This window comes from Rattus norvegicus, chromosome 1 (genome assembly GCF_036323735.1).
Source record: "Rattus norvegicus strain BN/NHsdMcwi chromosome 1, GRCr8, whole genome shotgun sequence".
In the NCBI taxonomy this organism is placed as follows: Eukaryota; Metazoa; Chordata; class Mammalia; order Rodentia; family Muridae; genus Rattus; species Rattus norvegicus.
The window spans coordinates 245617767-245645676 of NC_086019.1; the positions used below are offsets into that span (position 1 = coordinate 245617767).

Consider the following 27910-nt stretch of genomic DNA (forward strand, 5'->3'; position numbering starts at 1 on the left):
CTGGAGCTTGTGGTTCAGGCTGTGTGAGCAGGCTGAAGAGCTCCAGGGCTGTGTTTGTCTTTACCCAGCATCCAGTGGGGGATGGGGGATGGGGGATGGGGGATGGGGGAGTTGGGGGATGGAGAGGTGGGGGTTGGGTGGTTTGCAGGAACATTTTGCCACACTCAGTAAATTTCCCTGTGTGCTCAGGATCTGAACGTAGTCCTCAAGCTTGCTCCACAAGCACTTTCCTGGCAGAACCATCTCCGAAGCCATCACATTTTCTTTACTAAAATGGCCCCATCTTGTCCCACAGACTATCAGTCCCACACATAAAATTTTTCTCTTTTTTTATCACTGCCATACAATGAAAGTTTGCACATGAGTTGTTCAAAGAATGCTGAAGCTAAGAGAGCAAAGAGGAGAAAACCTCTTGATTTAATAGGCCGATTGGGTATACAGTAAAAGTCAGTTTGTGGGGAGAGGGAGGACTGGGTATACAGGGAGGGAAGAGAATTTCCAGTCTCCAGCCGGCACCTTCCCTTTGGTCCTTGTTTTCATCTGTAAAATGTCCGGGTTGAAACACATTCCTGGATCTTTCCAGCTCGGTATGCCATATCTGCAGCAAAAAAGAACTGAGTGGCTTAATAAACACAGTATTTATTAACCATTCACCCAACAAATATTTACTATGTGTCTTCTTGAGCCAGTCATTTCCTGGATATCTTATAGGTCAGCTCAACATTTATAAGTTAGACATGGCTATAGGAGAGGGGCTTTAGCCAGGAGGTGATGGTGCATGATTTTAATCCCATACTCTGGAGGCAGAGAGAGGGAGAGGGAGGAAGGGAGGGAGGGAGGGAGGGAGGGAGAGAGAGAGAGAGAGAGAGAGAGAGAGAGAGAGAGAGAGAGAGGGAGAGAGAGAGTTAGAGTTCAAGTAAAAAAGAAGATGGGAATTTGAACATGAAATATGTGGGGCGTGTTTTGTTTTGTTTATTTGTTTGTTTGGTTTTGTTTTAGCTTGTTTAGTTAGTTAGTTAGTTAGTTAGTTGGTTAGTTAGAGACAGGGTCACACTATGTAGGCCAAGCTAGCTTGCTGGAAATCACTATATAAAATAAAACCAGGCTGGCCTAGACTCACAGAGCTCCACCTGCATCTGCCTTCCAAGTGGCATTAATTACAGTTACAAGGATGGGCCGCTATGACCAACTGAATACGTGTATTTTTAAAAATAATTTTATTAACAGTGAAAATAGAAAAATAATTAAAATTTAAGTTCGGAAATTAGGCAATACTCTTAACATTTAAAAAAAAACCTTTATTTCACTATTTTTTTTTTAGCCAATCTGTAACTTGCCACCCTGTCATTCAAAGTGTGAGACCGTGCGGGACTCACGGATCAGGCTTCTGCCCTCGCGGTATTCAAGGGAGGTGTGGAGGGACCCTATGCGATGGAGCTAATGTGACTTCCGACTAAGCTCTGGTTCTCTTAAGATGTGAAGTGGCATAGTTGGGAGAGGAAAGTGGAAGCAGGCTGGGGAAGAACTAAAGATGTCCAGGAAGAAGTGGGTAGGGATCTATGCTATGGGTTGAACGCTAGGGGCTGATGTGAACCATGACTAGACAAACAGAGAAACACAGTATCCAAGCTCTGGGTCAGGCCAGAAAGGTGGAGACAAGCCTGAGTCACTGGAGCCAGACTCGGAGGAAGGCCCTCGGAGCTCTGAGGTGAGCAGCTGTAGTTTCTAATACACACTTCATTCAGCTGCCTGCGCTGAGAACACGGCTCATGGTCAGTGGAATGGAATTTGGAGCAGGCACAGCCCCTCAGAAGGCACAGAAACCCGATATGTCGGCTTTAGCCTGGTGTTTCTCCAGGCATTTCCCTTCATTTGATTCCAATTCTTTGTGATGTCCAACAGAATAGAGCCCGCCTGACTAGCCAGAGGGTAAGAGAAAACCAGACAGAGTGGTCAGGCCAAAAATTCCCATTTAGGTGAGATGAGGAAGTTGGTTGAGGCAAAGGCCCCTGGTTTGGTTAGATGGTACGGGGTTCTAAGGACGGGGACTTTCTGTGATGGATGCGGGCAGTGAAGCTGTATTTGAAGCCAGCAGTGAGGATAAACAAACGGTATCAACTGCCGGATGCAAGAGGTCAGTTAGAGACCCTGGACATGAAGAAAGGAGGAAAGAGGGAGACAAGATCAAGAGCAAGTCTGTGGACAGACCAGGAAAGAACCCGACGAAAGTTTAGGATCTGTAGGGAACAGCTCTAGAGTTCAAAGCCTTGATCTTATTGGATGGGAGACTGAGGGGTGGAGCTTAGCCGCAGAGCAGTTTCCAAACATGCGCAAGGTTTTGGACTTGATCTTAAAACACTAGAAGAAAGGAAGGAAAGAAGGAGGGAAGGAAAGATGGAGGGAGGGAGAAGGAAGGACTTAAATGCCTGAATCTTCCTGGCCGTTAGTCTAGAGAAGTCAGGATCCAAACGAACTACAAGCAGGAACCAGAGATCTAAAGTACAGAATCCAGACGTCCGAAGTCAGACAAGACAGGTAGGTGGACACTAGCTGGCAATGTGACCGAGCAAGTGTGGGTGCTTAAAAGGGAGGTTACTTTGACATTGAATAGTGGGGCCCCATTTACTGCACGCTGGAGTCAGTTGGAGTTTGAATAAGTTGACGCCTCAGTTCCTTCGATAATCTAGTTTATTCTGTCTGAGGTGCAGCCCGGATTTTAGATGGTGGGGCAGTCTAGTAGGCATTCAGTGATAGCACTATACAGTCAGGGCTGAGGACCACTCTCCTGAAACTGGGTCTCAACAAGCACGGCACAGGTCTTTTTTTGAAAACCAGGGTCCACATCCACAAAACAAGGTAAAGGAAGTGTCATATACTATCACTTTGGAGGTTTGCTGGATAGTTTTATGCCAACAGGACACAAGCTAAACTCATTTAGAGGAGGGAACCTCTATTCAGAAAATGCTTTCATAAGATTTGGTCATAGGCAGGCTTGTAGGCATTTTCTTCACTAGTGATTGATGGAGGAGGGCCCTGCCCACTGTGGGTAGGGTTATCCTTGGTCTGGTGGTCCTAGGTTCTATGAGACAGCAGGCTGAGCAAGCCATGAATAGCAAGCCAGTAAGCAGCACCCCTCCATGGCCTCTGCATCAGCTCCTACATCCAGGTTCCTGCCCTGTTTGAGTTCCTGTCCTGGCTTCCTTTGATGATCAACTGTGTGTGATACGGAAGGGTAAGCCGGAGAAGCCCCAATTTGCTTTGGTCATTGTGTTTTATCACAGCAACAGTAACCCAAATCAAGACAGGAGATGGAACCAATTCCTAGGGATTTTTCAGAAAATAGCCTCAATAAAAATAACTTTTATATTCAGTAAAGGGTCCGCATATAATTTCTTCTGACAAAGCCAACAGTTGATGAACCTCTTTGAGGAGAATGTAGCAGGACCCTGTCTTAACGGTTCTGTAGGCTGACAATATATCATCACATACAGTCATATGCTTACTCCAAAGTATATTAAAACAAGAGATAGAACATTCCCACCATCCCATGAGGGTCTTGGGTCCCACTTTCCAGTCACCACTGGACTGTCCCTCGAGGCACTCACTTATTTCTCTCACCGTGGCTAAGCTTCAGCTGTCCCTGTATCTTATCACGATAGTATCATGTGGCAAGAGTTCGTTTGTGCAAGCTCATTGCCCTACACATGGTGCTTCTGTTGTGTTTTGCGAATTGGTATCCATGCTTGTGAGGTCCACCCATACACGTGAGTGACCCAGCAGCTCATCAGCTCATTGCCGTCAAAAACATTAAAACACAAACATTCCTCGAAGCAGTGGAAACACTCTTCGGTTAGTCTTAGGTACAGCAAGATATTTTTCTGTATGTTCGTATGTGTTTCTCTCTCTCTCTCTCTCTCTCTCTCTCTCTCTCTCTCTCTCACACACACACACACACACACACACACACACACACACACACGCTGAGACACTAGTCTGAGAGTGGGTTTATGGCTGTCAGAAGCTGTTTCGTGGCTGTAGCTTTCTTATCGGTACTGCAGGATATCCCAGCTGAGACAATTCTTTGTCCCCACTCTGCACGTGAGTCTGTTTTAGCTGTTGTAACTGCTGTGATGTATACATTATTGCTACTTTAGTTGGTTTGTTCCTTGATTACTAATCATTTTAAGTACCTTCTCTTGTGCTTACGGGCTATATGAAACTGAGAGACCACACAGGTTCTTGTGCAAAGTGATTTGATTTTGTTGCTTAAACTCTTTTAGATTTGTCCTGTTCTTTTTCTTTTTTTTTCTTTTTTTTTAACTTCTTAATTGATCTCTGGGAGGTTCGTTTATTTTTAATTCATGACTTCTCTGTTACCTACATACTTCGTGAATATTTTCTTATAGTCTACTAATTTTCTCTTTGACACTTTCCTCCTCCTCTTCCTTCTTCTCCCACCTTTCTCTCTCTCTCTTTCTTTCTCTCTCTCTCTCTTTCTTTCTTTCTTTCTTTCTTTCTTTCTCTCTTTTGAGATAAGGTGTCTCCTACTCCACTGAGAATAACTTTGAACTTCTATATTTGCCTCTGTTTCTCAAGTACTGACTACAGATCTGAGTCACACGCCCAGGCCCTTGTACACACACTGCATCACTAAGGCAATCCAATCTCTTTATCAACTAAGTTGCATCCCCAGCTCGGCCCTCCCCTTCCTTCCCCTCCTCTTCCCTCCTTTTCCTCCCCTCCCCTTTTTTCCTCTCCTCTTTCCTTCCCTCCTTTTCCCTCTCTCCTCCTTTCCCCTCCTCTCTTTTCCCCTCCCATTCTCTCCTTTCTCCTCCTCTCTTTTCCCTCCCTCTCCTCCCTTCCCTTCTCTCCCCTTTCTATTTTTTTTTTTTTCGGAGCTGGGGACCGAACCCAGGACCTTGCGCTTCCTAGGCAAGCGCTCTACCACTGAGCTAAATCCCCAACCCCGTCTATTTTTTAAAACATGTCTTTTATTTAAAGTGTTTCATTTGTTAAAATTAAATTTTCTTCAAGACTGATTCTCTCTTTTTTTTTTTTCCGGAGCTGGGGACCGAACTCAGGGCCTTACCATTGAGCTAAATCCCCAACCCCCTGATTCTCATTAGTATCCCCAGGTTGTTCCCAAACTCGTGACCCTTCTGCCTCAGCTGTCCACAGGCTGGGATCACAGGATGTGCTGCCACCCAAGACAGTCTTGTACCTGGGAAAGATGAGACCCTTTCCACTGCTGGGAAGAGTGTTCAGAGCAAGGTTCTAGAGATAGCAACTACCTGTGCTTCTCCTGGTTGCTGAAGTCAAATTTGTCCCCTTTTAAGATAACTACTAAGATATTTTTGTCCATTCCAAAGTCACGAAAATACTCGCCCCCCTCCTGGGAACTTGGTGGTCTGTGCTTCCTTATTCAGGCCAATCACACATCAATAGATTTTAAGTCATGATGACTATTTAATCCTCATTTCCCCAACCTTTTTATTTCGTTATGATACTATTTTCCTCCACAGCACCCATCTCCATCCCCCAAATTAACACATAAATCAGTGAGAAATGGGTGCTTTTCTAGCAGAATCCATGTGACACCCAAATTGGTCAACTCGACTTGAGACTACCAGATCCTTTTGCTACAAACCTGACCAAATGAACAAGACACAGACTTGAAACCGAGTATTCAAAACATGGGAAACTGTCAGATGTCAGCTAATTTTCTGGCGAATGTGCTAGTCAGCTTTCTGTGGCTGGGACAAAATACCTGAGACAGCAGTTTAAAGAGGAAAGATTTATTTTGGCTCACGATTTTAGAGATTGCTTCCCACGGGGCCTTAGGGCAGCTGTCTGTGAACTTGTTGTAAAGCAGAGAACATTATAGCAGGAAGCTCAGAGAGGGAGTCTGCGAGCCTCCTCAGAGCTGAGATGTGCAAACAGAGACAGGAAGCACTATTTCCCACCCACCTCTTCAACGACAATCCTCCCTGTGACCTAACCTCCTAGAAGTCCCTGGTAGCAGTTCGGGCTGGTGACCAAGCCTGAAGTACTGAAAGTACTGAAGTACTTGTGTCTTTAGGAAACATAGCAATCATCATACTAGCCCCGGATCCATAGAAATGTGAGTCCTGAGAAACACTCATCTCACTGTGTCTGAGGAATCAAAAACAGTTGTGAACATACACTAAATACTCTATAAGTATATATTAATATATGATTAAACATATGTTGAGATAAGAGCTCATATATCATAAGGCTGAAGAGATGCTTACCAGTTAAAAGTACTGACTGCTCTTCCAGAGGACCCGAGTTCAATTCCCTACACCTACGTGGCAGCTCATGACTGCCTGTAACTCCAAGATCTGACACCCTCACCCAAGCATACATTCAGGCAAAACACCAATGCACATAAATACAACTAAACAAATGAATATCACAAGTTGGCCTTGAAATGATCACATAATCAAGACTGGCCTTAAGAGTCCTGATTCTCCACCTCGCAAGCACTGTGGTTGCAGGCATTTGCCACATCATGCCTACTAAGTAAGCATCTCCCTTCGAGACATAGCATTTCTTGAGAAATTTATATCCAGATGTTTGATCTTCCCATAGGTAGTGAGACACTTAACGCTTAAGTTCATTTATAAATCTCCATATCTGTATTTTCTACAGAAAACATTATTTATATCCAAAATATACATTTATGTGGGCTGGGATGACTGTTCAGTATTAAAGCACTTGTCACACAGAATGAAGACTGGAGTTTGGATTCTCAAGAGCCCACATGAATAGTGTGTGGTCATGACGGAGGATTCCTGGAGCAAGCTGACTAGCCAGACCAGCCCCATTGGTAAGTTCTGGGTTCAACTAACCGAGGTAGACTCTCCCTCCCCAACACACCCAGACTCACCTGCTCACACATGAGCATCCACACACACGGAAACATGAGCATATGTATGCACATACCATACACACATAAAAAGTAATACACACACACACACACACATATGATTTTTGAGGGACTCAGGCCTCCATTATTAGGAAAGACATTTAGTTTGGTTTTTGCTTAAATAACCTCCAGTTAAACAACTTATTCATACCAGGTTAATATTAAAGTAACAGCAGGCTTACTTTTCTACTGCTTTGAAGAAACATTATGATGACCAAGACAACATATTTTTAAAAAAGCATTAATTAGGGGCTTCTGGCTTCACAGGGTGAGTTCATGACGACTGTTCATGACAGGGAGCATGGCAGCAGGCAGACGGGTGTGGCGCTAGAGCAGAAGCTGAGATCGCATGTTGAGCCGTAGGTGAGACCCTGGTGACAGAACCCCTCCACCAAGTCAACACTTCCGAACCCTTCCAAAACTGTCCCACCAGCTAGGAACCAAGCTTTCAAGTGAGAATAGATGGGAGCCATTCTCATTCAAACCATTAAGGGTTCTGTTCTTTAGGAAATTAGTAATTGATGAGACCAAGTGACCAGGAGACTTTGTTTTGAAAATATCTATCCAATAGCTGGTAAGTGTCTCCGAAATGGAATGCTTTGTAAAACAGGCAGGAGGTGCTGACTGTTGCAAGAGCTGGTGTTACTTTACATCCAGTTTACCCTAAAACATCAAAGACCGAACTTCCTGCAACCCCGGTGAAGAGTACTGAGCTGGGTGTGGTGGCAAAGGCTTGTAATCCCAGCACTGGGACAGAAGCCTTCAGTGCTTGAGGCCAATCTTGTCTGTACAGTAAGGCCAAAAAGCCAAAACAAAACAAAACAAAAAGAACATGACTACTCATCAAAATGCCTCCCTTTCAAGGAATTCCTTTAAGGCTAATGACCTCTCAGTCTTTATAATCTATGGTGACATTGGCCAATGAGAGCCAAGTGTGATTCAGAGTATTCTTGGCATTTAATCCGTCACTGGAAACACCGTGTTTTGTAAATTAATCCAAATGTAATTAGACTGTGTTTACTTTTAAAAAGACATCTTATTTATACTAACTACGAATCCCTGCATTCTCAGTCTAGAGAGGGCCTTGTTAGAACGAGTGCTTTGATACAGGACAACTTGTCATTGTGTCAGTTATTTCTGTTGCCAGTAACACGATACCATAGACGAAGTTAATTAAAACAGGACATTTGTTTTGGCTCACGATTTTTCAGAGAGAAGGTTGAGGGGTCACATCTGGTCATGGTTGTCCTGCTGGCAGCATCCAGGGGCAGCACGGGGCACAACATGGTAAAGACAGGGCATGCATGTATATATCTCTTTAGGTCTCTGTCCTTCTAATGAAGTCATAGGATGAAGTGATAGGGCTCTGCCCTGGTGACCTTATCTGGCCCCAATCCTCCCCACATTCTGCTTCTAAACAGCCCCTTAATGCTTCCCAATGGGGGTTGGATGTCAGTGCATGAACCCCTGGGGGGAACACACTCAAACCAAATCTAAATCACAGCGCTTGCCAAAAACGAATACTTTTAACAGGCAAATGGGAGTACTCTCTTCCCTCAGAATGTGAAGCAGTTTTCTCTACTTTCTTAAGAAACGAGAAGAGGTTTAATCTGAAACAACAATAACAACAACAAAAACGGAGGTAGGGAGCGCCACAGAGCGCCTCGTATTTTGTCTGTCGTTTATTTAATAGACTGTGCTGTGTAGTCCTTGCTGGAATATTAAGTAGTCGCTCTCTGTATTCTACTGTGATCATAGGAGATGATACGTTGAGATTTTGAAGGAGTTTGCAGATGGCAGGACTTTAGTGATTGCCCCAGCAGACCAGCCCAGGAAGAACTGGCTTTACGGAAATAACATTGGGAGAGACGGGTTTAAATTCCATTCATGTGACCCACCATGCTGTGGTAAGTGGCCAGGATCGATCTGGCACCATAGATGCTGAGGCTGGATTTGGGATTAGCTTCTCACTCAGGCAAGGACAGAGCAGTGCTCTCCAGCCCTGTGTTCGGTTGCTGCGTCTGGGGTCAGGGGACAGCCTGAAAGCCATTTCTGTCCTTCTACCATGTGGGTTTTTCCGGATCTGTCCGGGTTGTTTAGCACTGACAGGTGCTTATACCCACTGAGCCATCTCACTGGCCCCTAGCATTAAGTACTTTAGTGACAGTTATTACAAAGGGACTCAACTCAAGGGCAGCCAGGTGGAAGATTAGACAAGACAAAGTATGAGGAGTTAGAACACTTGTCTTAGGTGGCCTAACTTCAGTTTCTAAGGCTTGAAGATAGAGTTGAGAGTCGCCAATGAGGGAACAGCTTTGGGCTAAAGTAACAATAGAGCATTTCCCGTTCTAGAGCAGACATTGCAATCTCCAATAAAACTCCTCCATTCAGAAGCCATAAGTAATTCCTGTGGGCTCTCCTCCTGTCTCCACACACCCTTGCCTTGTATTATCTCTTCCCTCTTATAGACAGCCAATGGAGATTCAGTTCATAGATTTATGCCTTCTTCTTTCAAGTTCTCTTACATAAACTGTCCCCTCTTGGATCTGGTAGCCATCTTTCCTATGGCTCTCTAGCCCTGTTGCTGGTCCCAGAATCTGGTCCTTTTCCTAAGTAGCATCTATAACATTTCTTGCTCTTAAATTTATTTATTTGTTTTTTGTTTTGTTTTGTTTTGTTTTTTTTTAGTGCTGGGGATTGAATCCAGGCTTTTGTGATTGCTGTGTGGTGCTCAGCTATGCTCAAGCCCATGGGATCGTTTTCAGTAAATTCTTTTACCTCAAAGACGCCTGTATCTGAGTCCTCTCAAGTAAGCTATCCTATCAGCATGCCGTGCATTCATCAAGCTAGAAGTGAATCAAGCCTCCTTACTCTGATTTCTTATGGTTTGATGTTTGCATTTTATTTCTCCCAAATGGTCAGTAGACCAGGCTGAAAGTTTTACCCTTCTTATTACTTGGTCTTTCTGGCAGTCGGCTTCATCCTGAGGCTACCTAGGGATAAATCCTGGTCACCTTATCAACATAAACTCGGGCAAGATCAAAAGATGTTTCCTGTGAAAAACAAAAGCCAGGTTCTGACACTCAGGAAATTCCAAGGGTTTTAGGAGCTCTGAGCCCTGAGTCAGGTACAAAGACCAAATATATTTCTTATTACACCACAAATACTTTTTCAGTGAGAGAATATTTATGCTTCTAGAAAGCACATCCAAAATTTGGTAAGCCAAACCCATTCCATTCTAATCAAATGGGAATATTAGCAGACTGTGTTGGAATAGTGAATTTCATGTCACAAGGTGTTTTAACCGTGCCTTTAAGTAGTGTGCTTCAGGATGTCCCCGGGAACAAATATTTGATATCAAAGTAATTGGAGCAAAGGGAGGTTATAAGAAGCCCAGGGGACATACAATTTCAAAATTGCTGGAGATTAGACTGGAATCCAGATTTTGATTCTAAACCCAGTGTCTTTTGTCCTATATCAGAGCTCCCATCTTAAGTTTAAAAGCATGAAATGGTACCCAATGTTACCCAAACAACAAGAACAACAGGAAGCCATCGTTTCAGGCTCAGGAGTCCAATGGGCCAGGCTAGCAGCTCACCATAAAGTCCCATGACACCAAGAACCAAGCTGTTTATCCAGCTTTCTAAGGAATTGGGATTAGGGAGACGTTGGCAAAGGACTCCAACAGTCAAGTATTCTGATGGCTATCCATTATTTTCCTATTGTTCAGTCTCTCTGTCTCAGCATTATAAAGAAAGACACCAACCTTCTGTTTTTGTTTCTACTTCCATCAACTTTTTATCAACTCATTGAATCATTTATTCGATTTTATGAAATGAAACACTGAATGATTATAGAGTCAAAGGTGTTGCTAGGGCCGACAAGCTGGCTCAGCTGGGTAGAGCCTGGTGACCTCAGAGCAATCCCCGGAACCCAGAGCAGAACCCACTTTCATAAATGTACTGCAGCATATGTGCACCTCCTCCCCCCACGATATCTATCTATCTATCTATCTATCTATCTATCTATCTAATTATCTATCTACACACACATACACACACACGTTTATAGGTAATAAGTGAAATGTAATCAGGTAAAAATAATTAAGGTCTTTACATTTCAATTTTACCCTTTTCTATTTTTATAGCTTTATTTTAGGGTATATATACTGTATGTGTGTGCATATGTGTGTCCAGAGACCAGAGGTTATTGGGTATCCTGCTCTATCCCCTTATATCTTTAAGAACAGTTTTTTCATATGTTGATCAATGGAATCAAATTGAAGACCCAGAAATAAGCCCACACACCTTAAGGACTCTTGATCTTTGATGAAGAAGCCAAAACCATACAATGGAATAGGAATAGCATCTTCGACAAATGGTGCTGGGCTAACTAGGTATCTACATGTAGAAGAATGAAAATAGATCCATACTTAAAGCTCCAGTCCCATGGATCAAGGATCTCAACATAAAACCAGATACACTAAACCTAATAGAAGAGAAAGTGGGAAATAACCCTGAACGCATTGGTGCGGGAGACAATTTCCTGAACAGAAAACCAATGGCTTAGGCTCTAAGATCAACAGTTGATGAATGGGGACCTCAGGAACCTGCAAAGCTTCTGTAAGGCAAAGGACACTGTCAATAGGACAAATTAGCAGCTCACAGATTGGGAACGAATCTTCACCAACCCTGCATCTGACAGAGGGCTAATACCCATAATTTGCAAAGAACTCAAGAAGTTACATACCAAGAACCCAAGTAACCCAATTAAAAAATGGGGTACAGAACTTCTCAACAGAGGAGTCTTGGATGACTGAGAAGCCCTTAAAGAAGCACTCAAGGTCGAAGTCCTTAGTCATCAGGGAAATGTGAATCTAAACAACTGTGAGGCTCCGTCTTATATCCATCAGAATGGCTAAGACCAAAACCTCAAGAGATAGTAAGATGGTGAGGGTATAGAGCAAGAACACGTCTTCACTGCTGGTAGGAGGACAAACTTGTATAATGACTTTGGAAAACAATTTGGCATTTTCATGGAAAACTGGGGATAGTTCTACCTCAAGATCCTGCTGTACCATAACTCCTGGGCATGTACTCAAAAGATGCTCCAACATCCCACAAAGACATTTGCCCAACTATGTTCATAGCAGTTCTATTCATAATAACCAGAAACTAGAAACATCCTAGATTCCCCTCAGCTGAAGAATGGGTTAAAAAAAATGTGGTACATCTCCATGATGTAATACTAACCAGCTATTAAAAAGCAAGGCATTATGAATTTTGCAGGTAAATAGATGGAGCTTGAGAATATCATCCTGAGTGAGGTAACCCCAATCCCAAAAGGACATGCGTGGTATGTACTCAGTGATAAGTGGATGTTAGCCATAAAATACAGGATACTCATGCTACACTCCACAGACCCAAAGAAGCTGAACAAGAAGCAAGGCCCAACAAGGAAACTTGAATCTTATTTAAAAGGAGGAATAAAATAGTTGTAAGAGGCATATGGAGGGAGGGAACAGGGAGGGAAGGGGTATGGGCAGGAGAATGAAGGGTTGAGGATCAGGTATGGGGAAGGACAGGAGAGATAGCTAGATGGCCATGAGAATGGATGGAAATCTGCAACTGATGGGGGTGAGGGGAGGGGCATCTCCAGGGCACCCAAGAATCAATGGGGGGTGACCAAAGCTGCGACTCACTACATTGCGGATATGGAACCTCAAGAGGCCACCTTCTGTAGCCAGACAGGAACCCCAGTGGAGCAGTAGACACACCAACCCTCCCACAAAACTTTCAACCCCAAATTTATTTTGTTTACAAGAGATGCAGGCACAGGGCTTGAAGCAGAAACTGAGGGAATGGTCAAACCAATAACCAGCCCAAGTTGAGACACATCCTGTGGGCAGGCACCAGTTCCTAATACTATTAATGATACTGTTATGCTTGCAGACTGGAGCATGTTGTCCTTTGAGCAGCTCTACCCAGCAGCTGACTCAGACAGATGCAGACACCCACAGACAAGCAGAGGATGGAGCTTGGGGACTCTTATGGGAGATTAGGAGGAAGGGTTGTGGGCCCAAAGGGGATAGAAACTCCACAGGAAGACCAACAGAGCCAACTAACCTGGACCCTTGGGGTTCTCAGACAGTGAACCACCAACCAATGAACATACAGAGGCTAGACCTAGGCCTCCCTGCACATACATAGCACATGTGCAGCTTGGTCTTCATGTGGGTCCCAAACAATGGAGCGGGGGCTGTCCCCAAAACTGTTGCCTATATATGGGATATGTTCTACTAGCTGGGCTGCCTTGTCTGGCCTCAGTGGGAGAGGAAGCACCTAGCCTCACAGACACTTGAAGTGCTAGGGTTGGGGGATAGATACCCAGTGGGCCCTCACCTGCTCAGAGAAGGAGATGGGGAAATGGGGAAAGGGTTGTGGGAGAGGGTGTCCGAGAGGGGAACAGTGAGCAGGATGTAAAGTGAATAAGTAAAAAAAAGTAAAACTAAAAAAGAAAAAAAAGAACAGGTCTTTCTAAATCCAGAGCTAGGCTGGTGGCCAGCAAGTCCCAGTGATCCTCTGGCGTTCACCCCATCCCCTGACTTCCAGCCATGCTTGGCTTTTTGTGTGGGCTCTGGAGATGCAAACACAGGTCCTCAAGTTCTTGAAGCAAGCACCCTTGTGAGCCATCTTGACACCCAGTTGTTACTTTGGTGGGGGGGTGGCGGGGGAAGGCAGGGCTTCACACACTGTATCCAGGCTGGTCTGGGACTCATTCTACAGGCCAGGTGGGTCTCAAACTTAGAGCAAATCTTCCTGTCTCAGCCTCCTGACTACTGAGATTACAGATAGGTCATCAGGCCTTGCTTCCTCACTCTGCCCTTTGACAAAGGTAGTGCTTCCGTTCGGTACACCATAATCCTGTACCGAAGAAAACTCGAAGGAGAATTTGCTGCGTTGTTTAGTAACAGCCTCCTCATTAGAGTGTGCGGTTTCCTGAAGAACAAGCACCCGGGATTTCTGTCATTCTTGTGTACACAGCTGGGTTCCTAAAGTTCCATTATCTTACGGGCACAACTGGGAGGACTTTAAACTGCTCACTCCCACAGAAATCACTATCCAGGGAAAATATTGCAAGCATAAGCAATGTGGCAGCTGCCGAGGGGGAAACTGCAATGGACACCTGAATGGATGTCAACATAAACCAGAGCTACGTTTAACTGGTAGAAGACAAACACACTAGCATCCCGCCCGTCCCTCCGAGTTCTCAGGAGAACCTCATCGCACTGGAGGTCATCCACTAGAAATACCGACTTAGTAGAGAAACACAAGAAGGGTGTTCCCTTTCTCCCTCCCACGTTTGGCTCTTGATTTTTTATTCCACTCAAACCCACCTTTTCTCTCAGGCGTGCTGACAATGTGTTTGAAATCAGGCTAGGATGAGGTTATGTTGCGGTAAGTGTCTGTCGTGTGGGTGTCGTAGCTGGCCATCGGAAAGCCTGGTGCCTGTGACTCACAGCAGCTCCGTTAGTACAGACTCAGGCATCTTTCGAGCCAGTTGTTTGAACTGTTGATATTTAAAGCCGGCCTCAGTGGGAGTGTTTACTATAGAAACCCAAAGGCCTGCAAGTCGGATCTCTTCCTCAGCCCTCATCCGTGCTAGCTGGATCCCACACGCTGCCTGAGACGGCAAGAGCAAGGGAGGAACATAATTGCTCAGCACACACAGGCCGACAACCACAAACCAAGCTTTCTCTGAACGGGCAGGGGCCAAGGCTTTTGCCAGCTTCTCTGGTGACTCTGGATTTGCTCTGCACATAAAGTTCTACTAACACTAGTGCCACAGGACTACGCACGAGACCATCTCCACGGTGCCTGCTGAGCATTTGCAGCAATAAAGGCCATCCAGAGGGCTTAACGTGAACCATTCAGTTAAGCTTTAGGTTAAACTAATGGAGAATGGTCATTACGCATCGTTAAACGAGGGGAAAAAAATCAATCTGTAATCTAGGCGTGCACGGTCCAATGTGCGCAGAGAGTTTTTGGACTGTATGTGATGGAAGGCCGCACTAGAACAGGGATGGTTACTCTTTTTTCCTTTTGAATTGGTCTTGTTGGAAAAAAAAAAAAAAAACCCAGCACTCAATTTTCTTTGAGTTAAATACTACTTTCAAAGGGAAGAGGCGATCCAGCAATGTCAGATAAATTTGGTCACGGTCATCATTGGATAACAGCCTCTTCCAAGCTTAAAGCAGATCTAACAGATGCTGTCCTATTTCTGACGGTCTCAACCCACGTTCCCAGTTGTTTACTCTGGACAGGGTCTCACTACATCACCCTGGCTGCCTTGGAACTCCATGTAGATCAGGCTGGCCTTGGAAGTCTATGTAGATCAGGCTGGTCTTGAACTCATTTACCTGCTTTTGACCCTCTGGTGCTTCTTTTTCTTTTTAATGGGTGTCTCCCTCGCCCCCACAGTGAATGCATTTCTTTGATAAACTAAATATCCGGTTCTGCTTGTTTCAGAATACTTGTAATTAGTCCGCACTGGTGTGTACTGCTTATGCTCTAGAGAATTTTTTTTTTTAAATGAAGGTCTCATGTAGCCCAGGCTGGCCTCAGACTTGTTACATTATTAAGGATAACCTTGAATCCTTGTCCCTGAGTGCTCGGTTTATAGGCCTTTTCCCCACCACACCCAGTTTTTATGGTGCTGAGAGCTGAACTCAGACATGCTAGGCACACTAACAACTGAGCCCCATTCTTGACCATCCTGGCCACATCTTGAAGTCCAGTTACTGTGTCCCTCACAGGATTCTTTCTCAGTGTTAGCAGGAGATAGATCTGGCAACGCCTTCCTAACACGTTGTTTTGTTTTTATCAAGGGGACTCAAATGTAGGGAGTTTGGTGATCAGAGCTTCTCTGGCAACAAGCGGTGGGGGCTGGGCTGCAGTTCTTGCCTGATGGTAGGGGAGGTTTCTATAGCACCAGTGGCCTGGACTACAGCTCTTGCTGGATGGTTGGGAGGCTTTTGTAGCATTGGGAGGGCTGGGCTGTATGCAGTTCCTGTTCACCCGGGCAAGAACCCCGAGACTTTAAAAGTCTCACTAGAAAACAGAGATAATTTCTCTGTGATTCTGTGACTCAGAGACATGTATTTTTTTTCTTTCCTCACAGTTTATTTTTCCTGAGAAGGAGGATATCTAACAAAGGTGGCCGACTCCAGGCCTAGCATGGATACCCCAGGATGAGACACACTGGTCTTAGATAAACTTAAAACGAGATAGGTGAGTTTGGTGGCACATACCCATGATCCCAGCATCGGGGAGGAAAAGGCAGGAGGGTGGCAAGGTTGAAGTCAATTTGGGTTACAAAGTCTGAAAACCAAGCAAAGGTTACCGAGGCTTCTGTTCCTAGGGCATCACAGCACATAGGGCATTTGCGCTGATGTCACTACACGGGTTTGCATTTCTTCCTAACAAATACCAACTTACATTTACCCTAACAAGAGTCTCTCTGGAGGACCGATGAATTCTCCACACTGTCTCGTTAACCAGCAGCAGGCTCTCTCTAATAACTGTTATTAAATTGATAGTCTTCAACTGGTGACATATTGTAGTCCAGGAAAAGGGAAAATCATATGAGCAGGCTAATGCGGTTGAACATTAAATAAGATTATGCTCATAAAATGTTTAGCATGGTGCCTTTGTACCCAGGAAGCACGAAGGAAATGACATCATCATCATCATCATCATCATCATCATCATCATCATCATCATCATAACATCATAACACAGTAGCTGACAATAACTTTCCAGTGCTACATTTCATTCACAATCCCCGTGTAAGGAAGGCAGTAACATCTGAGCTGCTGATCCTTTATTTCCTCTGAACTTCAGGAAAAAGCCAGTTCAGTTTCTGGAGCCCCAGAACAACCATAGACTCTCCTGTCTATAACAGGGCTTGGGCCTAAGTCTGTGCCCTGGTGAGTCTAATCAGCAGTTCTTGGTCTTAGCCTCACATCGGAGATCACCACAGCTCAGATTATCAGCAATACAGATGGAGATGGGATGGGATGGGGATTCAGGCAACAGATCAAAATATGCACATCAGTAACACGGGCATGGATTTGGGGGGTTTGGGAGGAATTGGGGTAGAGGGCTGGGAGGGTGGGTATATGGATTTTTTTTTTCTAATGGTAAATCTCAAACAATGGAATCATCCGGTGCACCTACAATTAAATTTAGACTCACGTTCACCAGCTCCCTACATTCTTAGATCTGGAGTGAATACCCTGAGGACTGCATTTTCAGCGAGTTCCGGTGATTCTGGCGTGGTGTGAAATACAAGAATCGCCAGCGTGTGGCGGCCCAGGCTGTCAGAAAAGCAGGGACGCACTCTTGATTTGGCTGCTTGGTTTTATTCTTCCTCCTCTGTGAGATAGGTGATTGATTGGATAGCTCTCAGAAATGGCTCATGTCCCTCTGGCTCCAACACCGGGAAGTCTGGAGCCATTGTTCTGCTGTTTTGTCTACCGAAAGCAATGGCAGTCTGTCCACCACTTCTGGGAAGTTCACCTCTCCTCGTGATTACAGGAAATTTTCTTGCAAACACGGGCTTCTGGGCCGTTCTCGCTACTTCTGGTTGCATGTTCTACCAAAACAGGGCAGCCGGAACCGTTCTACAGGCGTTTTGAACCTGACCAGAGAAATGAAGGCTGGCCCTCCTCTAGAGACAGAGCAGAAGCTGCCTCAGAAGGTTGACTCCAGAGTCCACTTCCTTTGCCACAGAATAGGGAGCTGGGATGACGCTTGTTCACACGTGCCAAAGTAAAGACCGGAAGCAAAATAAAGACCGGAAGTGGGGGGCAGTTCCTGGTTCTAAGGACCCGCGGCCTCAGTAAATTCTCAGCTTTCGAGTATCTGAACTCAAAACAAATAGAAAACAAAAGCACAATGGCACCATGGAAGAGTTAACACAGGCTGTCCTTGAAAACAGACGGCACCCTATACTTTTACAGACACCCTCATGTGCACTTCTCTTATGGCCTCTTAAACACAGCACCTGGTCTGATTTTAAAAGCGAGATTCAGGACTTGCTCAATGATAAGAGCATGCACTGTTCTTGTGGGAGACTGGGGTTCAGTTCCCAGCACCCACATCAAGTAGCTCCCAAGGATCTGCTGCCCTCTTGTGGCGACTGTAGGGATCTACATTCACATACATTTCACCCCCCCCCCCCGCCCCCCACACACACACTGTTTCTTAATTTAAAATGAAATGCAATTCGGATGTCACAAAATTTTGTATTTTAAGTTATATAAAATTTGGTGCTTTTTAGTATATTTAGTGTACAGCCCTAATAATTACATAGTTACAGAAAAATGTGTTAGTCCGAAAAGAAACATCATACTCAGCTGTATTATTATTAATTATATCACCATCATCATCATCATCACTATCATCACCACCATCATCACCATCATCATCACCACCACCACCACCACCACCATCATCATCATCATCATCACCATCATCATCATTTCTTTGCTGGTTGCCATAATAAAATATCCTGATAACAGCAATTAGAAGAGAAAAAAGAAAAGTTTATTTGCTTCATGGCTCCATGTTATAGTCCGTCATTGTGTGGCAGTTAAAGCAGCAGGAGCTTGAAGCAATGGTCCCAGTACCTCCATGGTCAATTGCAGAGAGCAACAGGTTGATGCTTGCTTGCCTGTGCTCATGCATCCCTCTCCATTTTATACAGTCCAGGATCTCCTTGTTCCAGGCCCAGCCACCTCGCAATCAAGATGGCTCTCCCTGTATCAGTAAACATAGCCAGGACACTCCCTCAGAGGCTAACCTTAAGCTAGACAGCTCTCCCGGGTGAGTCTGGACGCTTCCCTCCTATGCACCAAATGGTCAGTTAGTGCTGATCGTTACACCATTTGTGGACATGATTTCCTCCCCACCCCAGTTCCCATTCTTACCAACCTCCACTTAACACAGGAGCTTCCACCCTTCATTCACAGGGAGAGAAACAGAGTGAGAGATTCTAGTAGTTTTCTGACGGTTTTCTTATAAGGGTAGAGCTGGGACGAGAATCTGCTAATTCATCTCTTTCCTTTTTATTCTGGGCATACTTTTACCCAGTTTATTTCCTCAAGTTATTATATCTGCTTGCTACTGTAGATCTTTGTACAGTGTTTTCTGTCTTTGAAAATAGTATTGGTTATTCTGAGAGATTAAGTTGCCCAGACACGGGCTGCCATGATATTGATAACATTTTTCTGTAACTGCAACATTCTTGATCTCCTTAGGGGAGAGAGTGGTGACTGAGGTCAAACAGAATGAACGAAAAGTGAGTTTCTTATAAACCCAGGGAAGAGAACAAGCTGAAGGTTCTCCTCAGAGCTACTGCTCTTATGCAGAATGTCTACTTAAGGTTATTAAGCGTCTGATCAAGATGAATATCCCTTATGCAAAATTAAGACAGAGTTCAATGAGGACGGCCTGAGAAGGACAGGGGAGATGAGCCCATTATCGTTTGAATCATTTGGAGTTCAAACTGACTTAGAGGCTCTCCTTTGGGCAGATATTATGTTAATAAGACTGATTGCCCACTGATTGCTTTAATCTCATTGCAGAAGGCAGTAAGTGGCAATCCGATTTTTAGATGACGAAACACAGCAAGTGGAGTGGTTTGGAGACACTGATTTTTTTTCGCCTCCAGTCTTTTTCTTCCCTTGTTTAGCTTCGTGGGAAACAGAGATATCCAATCTCTACATCAAGGGTAAGAATGCATCAAGGGCTACAGACCCATGTATCTGGGTACACACCCCTTGGGTGGCCCCTTTTCCGTGGCACGGAGTCTATTTTTGTTCCCACAGATAATACCAGGACTGCATACCCCAGGCTCCAGAGCCCCTAGGGGCAAAAGGCTTAGGAACAGCAAGTCCTGGGAACAATCGGGGAGCCTGTTCAGTTTTGGCTGCCTGTGTCACTGCCTTGCCAGGCTGTCTGAAGCACTCGGGGAACACCCAGTCTTTGCCAGGACTTGAGCAGAATAGTAGAAAACAAAAAGGAAATACCCCAAATTTCCCAGAAACCGAGAATCGGAGCCTCTAACTCTCGCCACACTTGAACGAGAAGATCCCCTGTTCTTCAGCACCAAGACTCTTTCCCACCCTAGCCTGGACGGGCTGGTCCAATGGTCTCTCTAACGACCAATGTAAAGATATTTTTCTGCGTTCATTTCCTAAACCATGGATGTCTCCAGACCTGTCTTTCACGTCATTGCTCTGTTGGCACGTTTGAACCCTGTTCCCCTCAAGGCTCACTCCCTCGACATTGTCCTTGCACATCCAACTCACGTGACCTGTTTGTAAGGCCTTCCTAACCTCCCCACTGTCATCCCCTTTGTATCTTCCTGTTACGATGGCTCCTGGACTGATTGACATCCTTAATCTGAGTTCCTTAGATGGTTTTTAAGGGTCTGACACCATACACACACACACACACACACACACACACACACACACACACACACACACATGAGAGAGAGAGAGAGAGAGAGAGAGAGAGAGAGAGAGAGAGAGAGAGAAAGAGAGAGATCAGGAATCAGAATAAGAAGTATACACATAAATATAAATAAACTAAGAATGATAACAAGCAATGTCGTGTTAGGAGCATATAAAGAGCATATGGCCAAGAGTAGCATATGGCTGAGAATAGCATTGGTAAGTTCCCTGCAGCAGGACTGAAGATGCTGTGTGTAGCAGACAGTGTCTCCTAAGAAAGGTGCAGAAGGCAGCTTCAGCCAGAACAGCCCCATTGCCTGTTTACCCTTCAGCTCCTACTTAGGTAGCAGTGGTAATGCAGAGCTCATAACACAAACAAACAGACATGTATAAAGCACACAGCAAGTGCCCATTGAACAGGAGGTGTGGGTTTCACCCTTTGTTTCTTATGCTAATTTTGTCTTTCGAGGTAGTAGTGAAACACTAGCACCAAGAGGAAGAAGAACATGTTCAGGGCCCAGGCGCGCTGGCATGACCTTTCCGGCTTTCTTTTTTATCTTAGTCTATCTCCCTGGCTTCAGACTTCTTTTCCTCACGATTAGCTCATTTATTTGATATTTAGAATCATTGCACAAGCGGTGTACTCTGAAGCATGGTGCCTTTCTGCAAGTGTATATATAAATAAATGTAACTTTCTTGAGTTGTTTTTTTCTTTTCTCTATTGCCTATATCGGGGCAGCTTCAAATGACTAATGGAAAGATTCACACTTCTGAAAGCCTAATTCAGTGACTTAAATGTTTATGTAAAAGATGTTAGTCTTATTCAAGTATCTTCATGCCTCTTGTATTCAAATCGCAATCGTGTAGTTTTGTATTTCGTTAAATGCTAGCCACAACTCTTAAAAGTGTTTACCATTACTGCGTGCTTGTATTTGTGTGCCTGTGTGTGTGCCACTCGAGCAGGCATGCACAGGTGGTGCACGATGTGCCTGTGTAGATGAACAGGTGCTATGACGCACATGTGGAGGTCAGAGGTCCAATCTGTGGAGTCGGTTCTCTACCTACACCTTCATGTGGGTTGTGAGGATCGAACTTGTGGCAAGCATCTTTCCTGCTGAGCCTTCTTGACAGCCCAATTTCTGCTTTATATTTCACAGAGCCTTAAAATCCGTGTTCAGTGCTTGTGTAGGTCACCATCTAGTAATAGCAGGTTATTTCTTAAACCGAACCCACTAAACACTTGTAGTGTTTTCACTTCTAGTTTTCAGGAATTATTATTATTATTATTATCATCATTATTATTATTATATCATCATCATCATTTTTCTTTTGTCAGCCTAATTCCTTAAAAAGAATTATGGGAGAAGCGACTGTTTTCACAGCATGAAAGAACTCCTATATGATGCTACATTTGGTCCTAGGTCTGAGCCTGTGGTTGGGCCACTAGCAATTTGTGTGGATCAGCCTCCCCATCACCTTGGCAGCCCTTGATGTTATTTCAAAAAACAAACCACAGTGAGGTGGGAAGAACTGGTTTAACAGACACAAAATGATGTTTGCTTTTCTCTAACTGTTTACTTTTCTACCGCTATTTTCCCCAACTTCTTATTTTGAAAGTTTTAGATTTGCAGAGAAGTTGGGAAAAAAAAATAAAGCGTACCAAGCGAATCTTCCTCAGCTGGATTCACCTGTTTTTAATATTTCCCACATTTACTCTGTTTTCCTTTCTCAACACACACACACACACACACACACACACACACACACACACACAATGTACGTATATACACAGACATGAAAACTCACACATACATGCATAAGCATGTATGTGTACAGATCCACACCTGGACACACAATTTTTCTTGTTCAACCAGTTGAACTGTGAAGACATTATGATACCCTAACCTCTCCATCATGTGCGTTCATGAAAACCGAGTAAGAGCCATGCATTTTGTACCCAGGAAATCTCAGCACTGGATGTGGCTGTAAATGCCTGTAATCCCAGCACTTGGGAGGCTGAGACAGGGAGACTGTGAGTTCAATACCAGCCTGGGATACATAGTGAGTTGGTTTTGTGTCAACTTGACACAAGCTAGAGTCATCACAGAGATAGGAGCCTCAGTTGAGGAAATGCCTCCATGAGATCCAGCTGTAAGTTATTTTCTCAATTAATGAACAACAGGGGAGAGCCCAGACCACTGTGGATGGTGCTATTTCTGGGCTGGTGGTCCTAGGTTCTATAGGAAAGCAGGCTGAGCAAGCCATAGGGAGGAAGCCAGGCAGCGCCATCCCTCCATGGTGTCTGCATCAGCTCCTGCCTCCCTGTTCCTGGCTTGATTGAGTTTTGTCCTGACTTCTTTCAATAATAAACAACAAATGGAGGTGTAAGCGGAATGAACCTTAACTCTGCAGTTTGCTTTTGGTCATGGTGTTTTGTCACAGCAATAGAAATCCTATCAAAAGTGAAAAAGAAATATATATATGTGTGTGTGTGTGTGTGTGTGTGTGTGTGTGTGTGTGTGTGTGTGTGTGAGAGAGAGAGAGAGAGAGAGAGAGAGAGAGAGAGAGAGAGAGAGACTTGTTAGTTAAGAGCACTACTGCTCTTTCAGAGGAACCAGGTTCAGTACTCAGAACCCCACACCCAGGTCACAACCATGGATAACTTCAGTTCCAAGGGATATACCACTCTCTTTTGGCCTCCTCAGGCACCTGGCATGCAAGTGGTACATAGATACACACATAAGCAAAACATCCAAATATACACAATTTTGAAATAATAAGAGTGATCTTTGAACAAGCAAACAAAATGAAAAAAATAAAGGAAGAAAAAAAAATAAGAAGGTCTCAAGTGGCTCTTCCTCAGATTGAAAAACCAATAAAGACATCCAGCAGAGGGGACACCACCTGGAGGGACAGGCTGGCTGAAGAACAAGGTGAGGAGGCTGAAGTCCCAGCTGAGGGAAGCCGGCTGAGGGAAGCTGGCTGGTATCCCGAGGAACAACAGAACAGCCCCAAAGTTAAAAGAAGTTATACAATGTTACTAATTTGGTGTGTGTGTGTGTGTGCGCGTGTGGTTGTTAAGTTGCAATAAACAGTTAATACAAAAGTTACATCTCTGGGAAGAGACAATCTCATTTGCTTCAGATGTATCCAATCTTTTCAAATTCAGGTCAAGTTATATATATTGATATAATTTTAAGAGGCAAAAATTTAAGGTTTACAGCAATGATTTACTGTTATTATACCTTCTGATCTAGTTGGCTAAGAATTCAGAGAAGAGACAAGCAGTGGTGGTGCACGCCATCCCAGCACTTAGGAGGCAGAGGCAGGCGGATCTTTATGAGTTTTAGGCTAGCTTGGTCTACAGATCAAGTTTCAGGACAGCCAAGGCTACACAGAAAGACCTTGTCTCAAAAAACAAAACAAACAAAACAAAAACCACAACCACCACCAAAAGAAATCAGAAAAGATAACGTGGTCTTGGATCAGGGTCACTTCATGGTGGTTCTCAGGTGTCACTTGGGGACTCTTAAGAGGAAATTGCAAGATCCCTCTCTTAAACTCCCAGCCTGTAGACCGGCATAATGTCACTTCCAGTGGATTCTGTTTGGAGCAGTCACAGAATGTGCCCATTTTCAGGGACACCAACATGGCTCCCTTCCACCTTTTATGTTCGCTTTAAAGATTTATTTTTATCTTATGTGTATGAACCCTTTGCCTGCATATTTATGTGTGAACACAGTGATCAAGGAGAAGGTGTAAAATCCCCTGGAACTGAAGTGGCTGGCAGTTGTGAGCTGCCAAGTGGGTGCTGGGAACCAAACGTGGGTCCTATGCAAGAGCAGCAAGTGTCTAGCTGCTGTCTCTTCAGGCACTTGGTGGGTTTTTGTTGTTTTGTTTTTAGTTAAGGACTCACTCTCTAGTCCAGGACACCCTAGAGCTCACTATGTAACCTAGGATAACATCCAACACCAAAGTTGTCCTGCCTCAGCCTTACTTGGGATTACAGGTCTTTGCCACCACGCTCAGCTTTCTCCCATCTTAAAACTTTACTTACTTGGCCAGGCAGTGGTGGCACATGCCTTTAATCTAGCCCTCCGGAGGAAGAGGCCGGCAGATTTCTGAGTTTGAGATCAGTCTAGTCTACAGAGTGAGTTCCAGGACAGCCAAGGCTGTTTGTCACACAGAGGAACCTTGTCTTGAAAGAGCAACAACAAAAAACAAAATTAATTTTTTCAAAATTATATACTACATTATTCCTTTTCAGTCCTTTTCATGCTCTCCCTCTCAAATTTGTGGCCTATATATTATTATATATATTATATATTATATATGCACAATACATTATATAATATATTTTATATAATACAAAATATATACTGTATATATATGTTTATATATGTATGTGTATATATGTAATGTGAAAATATAAATATGAACCCCACGCTACTGCCAGCAAGGCACTGGGGGACAGACCGGCCTGTTCTCAGCCCGGCAGACTCTTTGACCTGGAGATCTGAAATCTCTCCACCTGGCCATGCTTCCAAATCCCCACGGCTAGCTGGGGTGCACTTCTCGCAAACCCATGCTTTGCCACCATGCCTTTCTCTCTGGAACGCAACTGAGTCACTGTGTGAAAGAAAACACCGCACAATCCTAGTTTAGAATCAACAGGTAACACAATCACTGGACTCAGCAGTAAACATCCTAGTTTGTAAGCCATTCTAAGTTACATCTCTGGGAAGAGGCAATCTTGTTTGTTTCAGATGTATTTAATCTTTTCAAATTCAGGTCAAGTTACATCTGTGTGTGTGTCTGTGTGTCTGTGTGTCTGTATATATATTTAATGGCAAAATTTTAAGGCTTACAGCAATATTTTATTATTATTATACCTTCTCATCTACTTGGTTAAGAATTTAGAGGTGAGCCAAGCGGTGGCGATGCATGCCTTTAACTCCAGCACTTGGGCTTATTAGAGTGGTTTATAGACTTTGATTGAGCTTGTCTAACAGTGGCTGTCTACCAACAGAAAGTCCCGAACTCCAGGAGTTGTTCAGTTCACAAGGCTGAATGTCTTAGCTGGTCTTCAGTATATGCCAAGAAGACGTAGGCTCTACCGTCAGTTAAAGAATGAACCCGCAAGCAAGAGCGAGAGCAAGCAGGCAAAGAGAGAAAACTCCCTTCTGTGTCCTCTGCATAGGCTGCCACCAGCAGGTGTGGTCCACATTAAAGGTGGATCTCCCACCTCAAAAGATATGGATGAGAAGTAGGTCTTTCCACTTCAAATAATTTAATTAAAAAAAGTCTCCCCCAGGTGTACTCATAACCTGGGCTATAGTTAATTCCAGATGTAATGAAGCAATCAAGAAGCTATCATCCCAAAGCTTCCTTCTCTTTTGTAATCCTTCCTTCTCCTCTGGTCTATAGCATTTAACGGAAACATGTTGCATTCTTTGCTGTTTGTGTGGCATTATGTTGCTGTAAAATTATAAAAAATAAAATGGGGTCTTTTATCCTGCACTAGATCCAGCACCGCAGTGCCCCAAGATATCTGGTAGACATCTTCATCTCAGTCAGCAGAGCCTCTCACCCGCTTTGCTCCATCCCACATCACACTGCCGATGGCTTCTCTCTGAGCCTGGCAACAATCTTTCTACCCATCCAGTTCCCAAGGCAGGCTGCCACCATGCCAGAAATGCACATCCCAGTTGTGTGGTGGCCTAGTGTCTCCAGCCACCACACACTCTCTTGAACTTAAATCGCCACATGAAAGAACACACAACACAATAACCTCTGATCCGATTGATAAGACATAATTGCCCACCTAAACATACAAAACTCTGTACACCGTCATCCCTTAAGAATATTTGTAACAACCTGTAAATACACAGAGTGGAATTTTAACATCTGCCTCCATGTTCTCCCTGCTGCTTCTCCCTCCCTCGCTCTAGTCTCCTCCTCTCTCTAAAACTTTTCTCCCTCCCATCCTTCCTTCTCGTCCAATGACAGGCCTCATTCTATCTTGTACCTGCCTTTTCCTGTATGACATCATCCTACAGTATTATGTTGAGTGGAAATAGCTACATTTAGTCAACAATCTTTTTAAATACGACAGGCTATTTTCAGTATTTTATATCTTAGTGTTACAGTGATTTTTTAAAATAACCTTGGGCATATCTATGTTTCTGTGGTAGATATGATACCCCCAGGACAAATTTGGTCTGCCTAACTTTCAATAATTTAGCTACGATTATAGGGATGAGGCCTTAGCTTGCTTAGCCATGTTAATTAGCCAAGTCCTTTCACCATGTACGACTTACACTGGTGCTCTTTGTATATAATCTGGTTACATCTTCATATTTCCTCATGCTAATCCTTGTTTTAAAAAAAACAAAAAGAATCTTAATCGAGATTCAGGGTCATAACTCAATGATTCTGAAAAACATCTGTGGTGTCTGGGACTCTATGCAAATCTGATGAAAGCCATAAACTGTCCTTAGAAATTCATTCACATAGCCTTAAACCTTTAATTTAAAGGAAGCACATTCACACTTTATGCTGTCCCTTCATACCTCTTGCTTTCTGGCTCTGCACTTAGGATGAATGAAGTGACCAACAAGGAGGGCAAGAGAGAGGAGAGAGAGAGAGAGAGAGAGAGAGAGAGAGAGAGAGAGAGAGCCTTATTTGTGGTGATAGGGGATTGCAGAAGCTACAAAAAAGTTCAGGTGACATCTTAACTACAATTCTATACTCCCTTATTGAGCACCTACTATGTGCCAGGTATTTATCTAGTTACTATGGATACTAGATGTCTTAGTCAGGGTTTTGCTGCTGTGAAGAGACACCATGACCAAGGCAACTCTTATAAGGGCAACATTTAGGTAGGGCTGGCTTACAGGTTCAGAGGTTCTGTCCATTATCATCAAGGCAGGAACATGGCAGCATCCAGGCAGGCATGGTGCAGGAGTAGCTGAGAGCTCTACATCTTCATCTGAAGTCCAGTAGGAGAAGACTGGCTTCCAGGCAGCTAGGATGAGGGTCTTAAAGCCCACGCCCACAATGACACATTTACTCCAACGGGGCCACAACTCCTAATAGTGCCACTCCCTGGGCCGAGCATGTACAAACCATCACACTAGTTAAATGGTATAACTAGTCAGTAGCCTCAATGGTCAGAACATTCAATGGTGGTGACAGAAAGCCATAAAATCTAGTCAGCTGCTCGAGATAAGTATTATGGAAGAAAATAAGAGGCAAGGAGGACTTCCTATTAAGACGGGCTTCTGAGGGAGAGGGGAGCCACTGCAGAATTCTGAGTAGAATGTGAACACTAGGACCCACACTTCAAAAGTTCAGTCTGGATTCTGTTTGACAAATGGCTGTGAGGGGCTAGAATGCAGGCAATGGAACCAGAGGATTGTTGCTACGTAAATAGGGTT

The 27910-nt window shown here is 44.1% G+C and overlaps 1 long non-coding RNA gene across 1 annotated transcript; it reads right to left on the reverse strand.

Annotated features, from left to right (window-relative positions):
* Positions 1 to 386: 386 nt before the first annotated feature.
* Positions 387 to 27836, reverse strand: LOC134485233 (uncharacterized). Its single transcript, XR_010063255.1, has 2 exons — positions 27368 to 27836; positions 387 to 598 (listed from the first exon to the last, which is right to left on the reverse strand). It is a non-coding gene; the product is annotated as an uncharacterized LOC134485233 (long non-coding RNA).
* Positions 27837 to 27910: the final 74 nt, after the last annotated feature.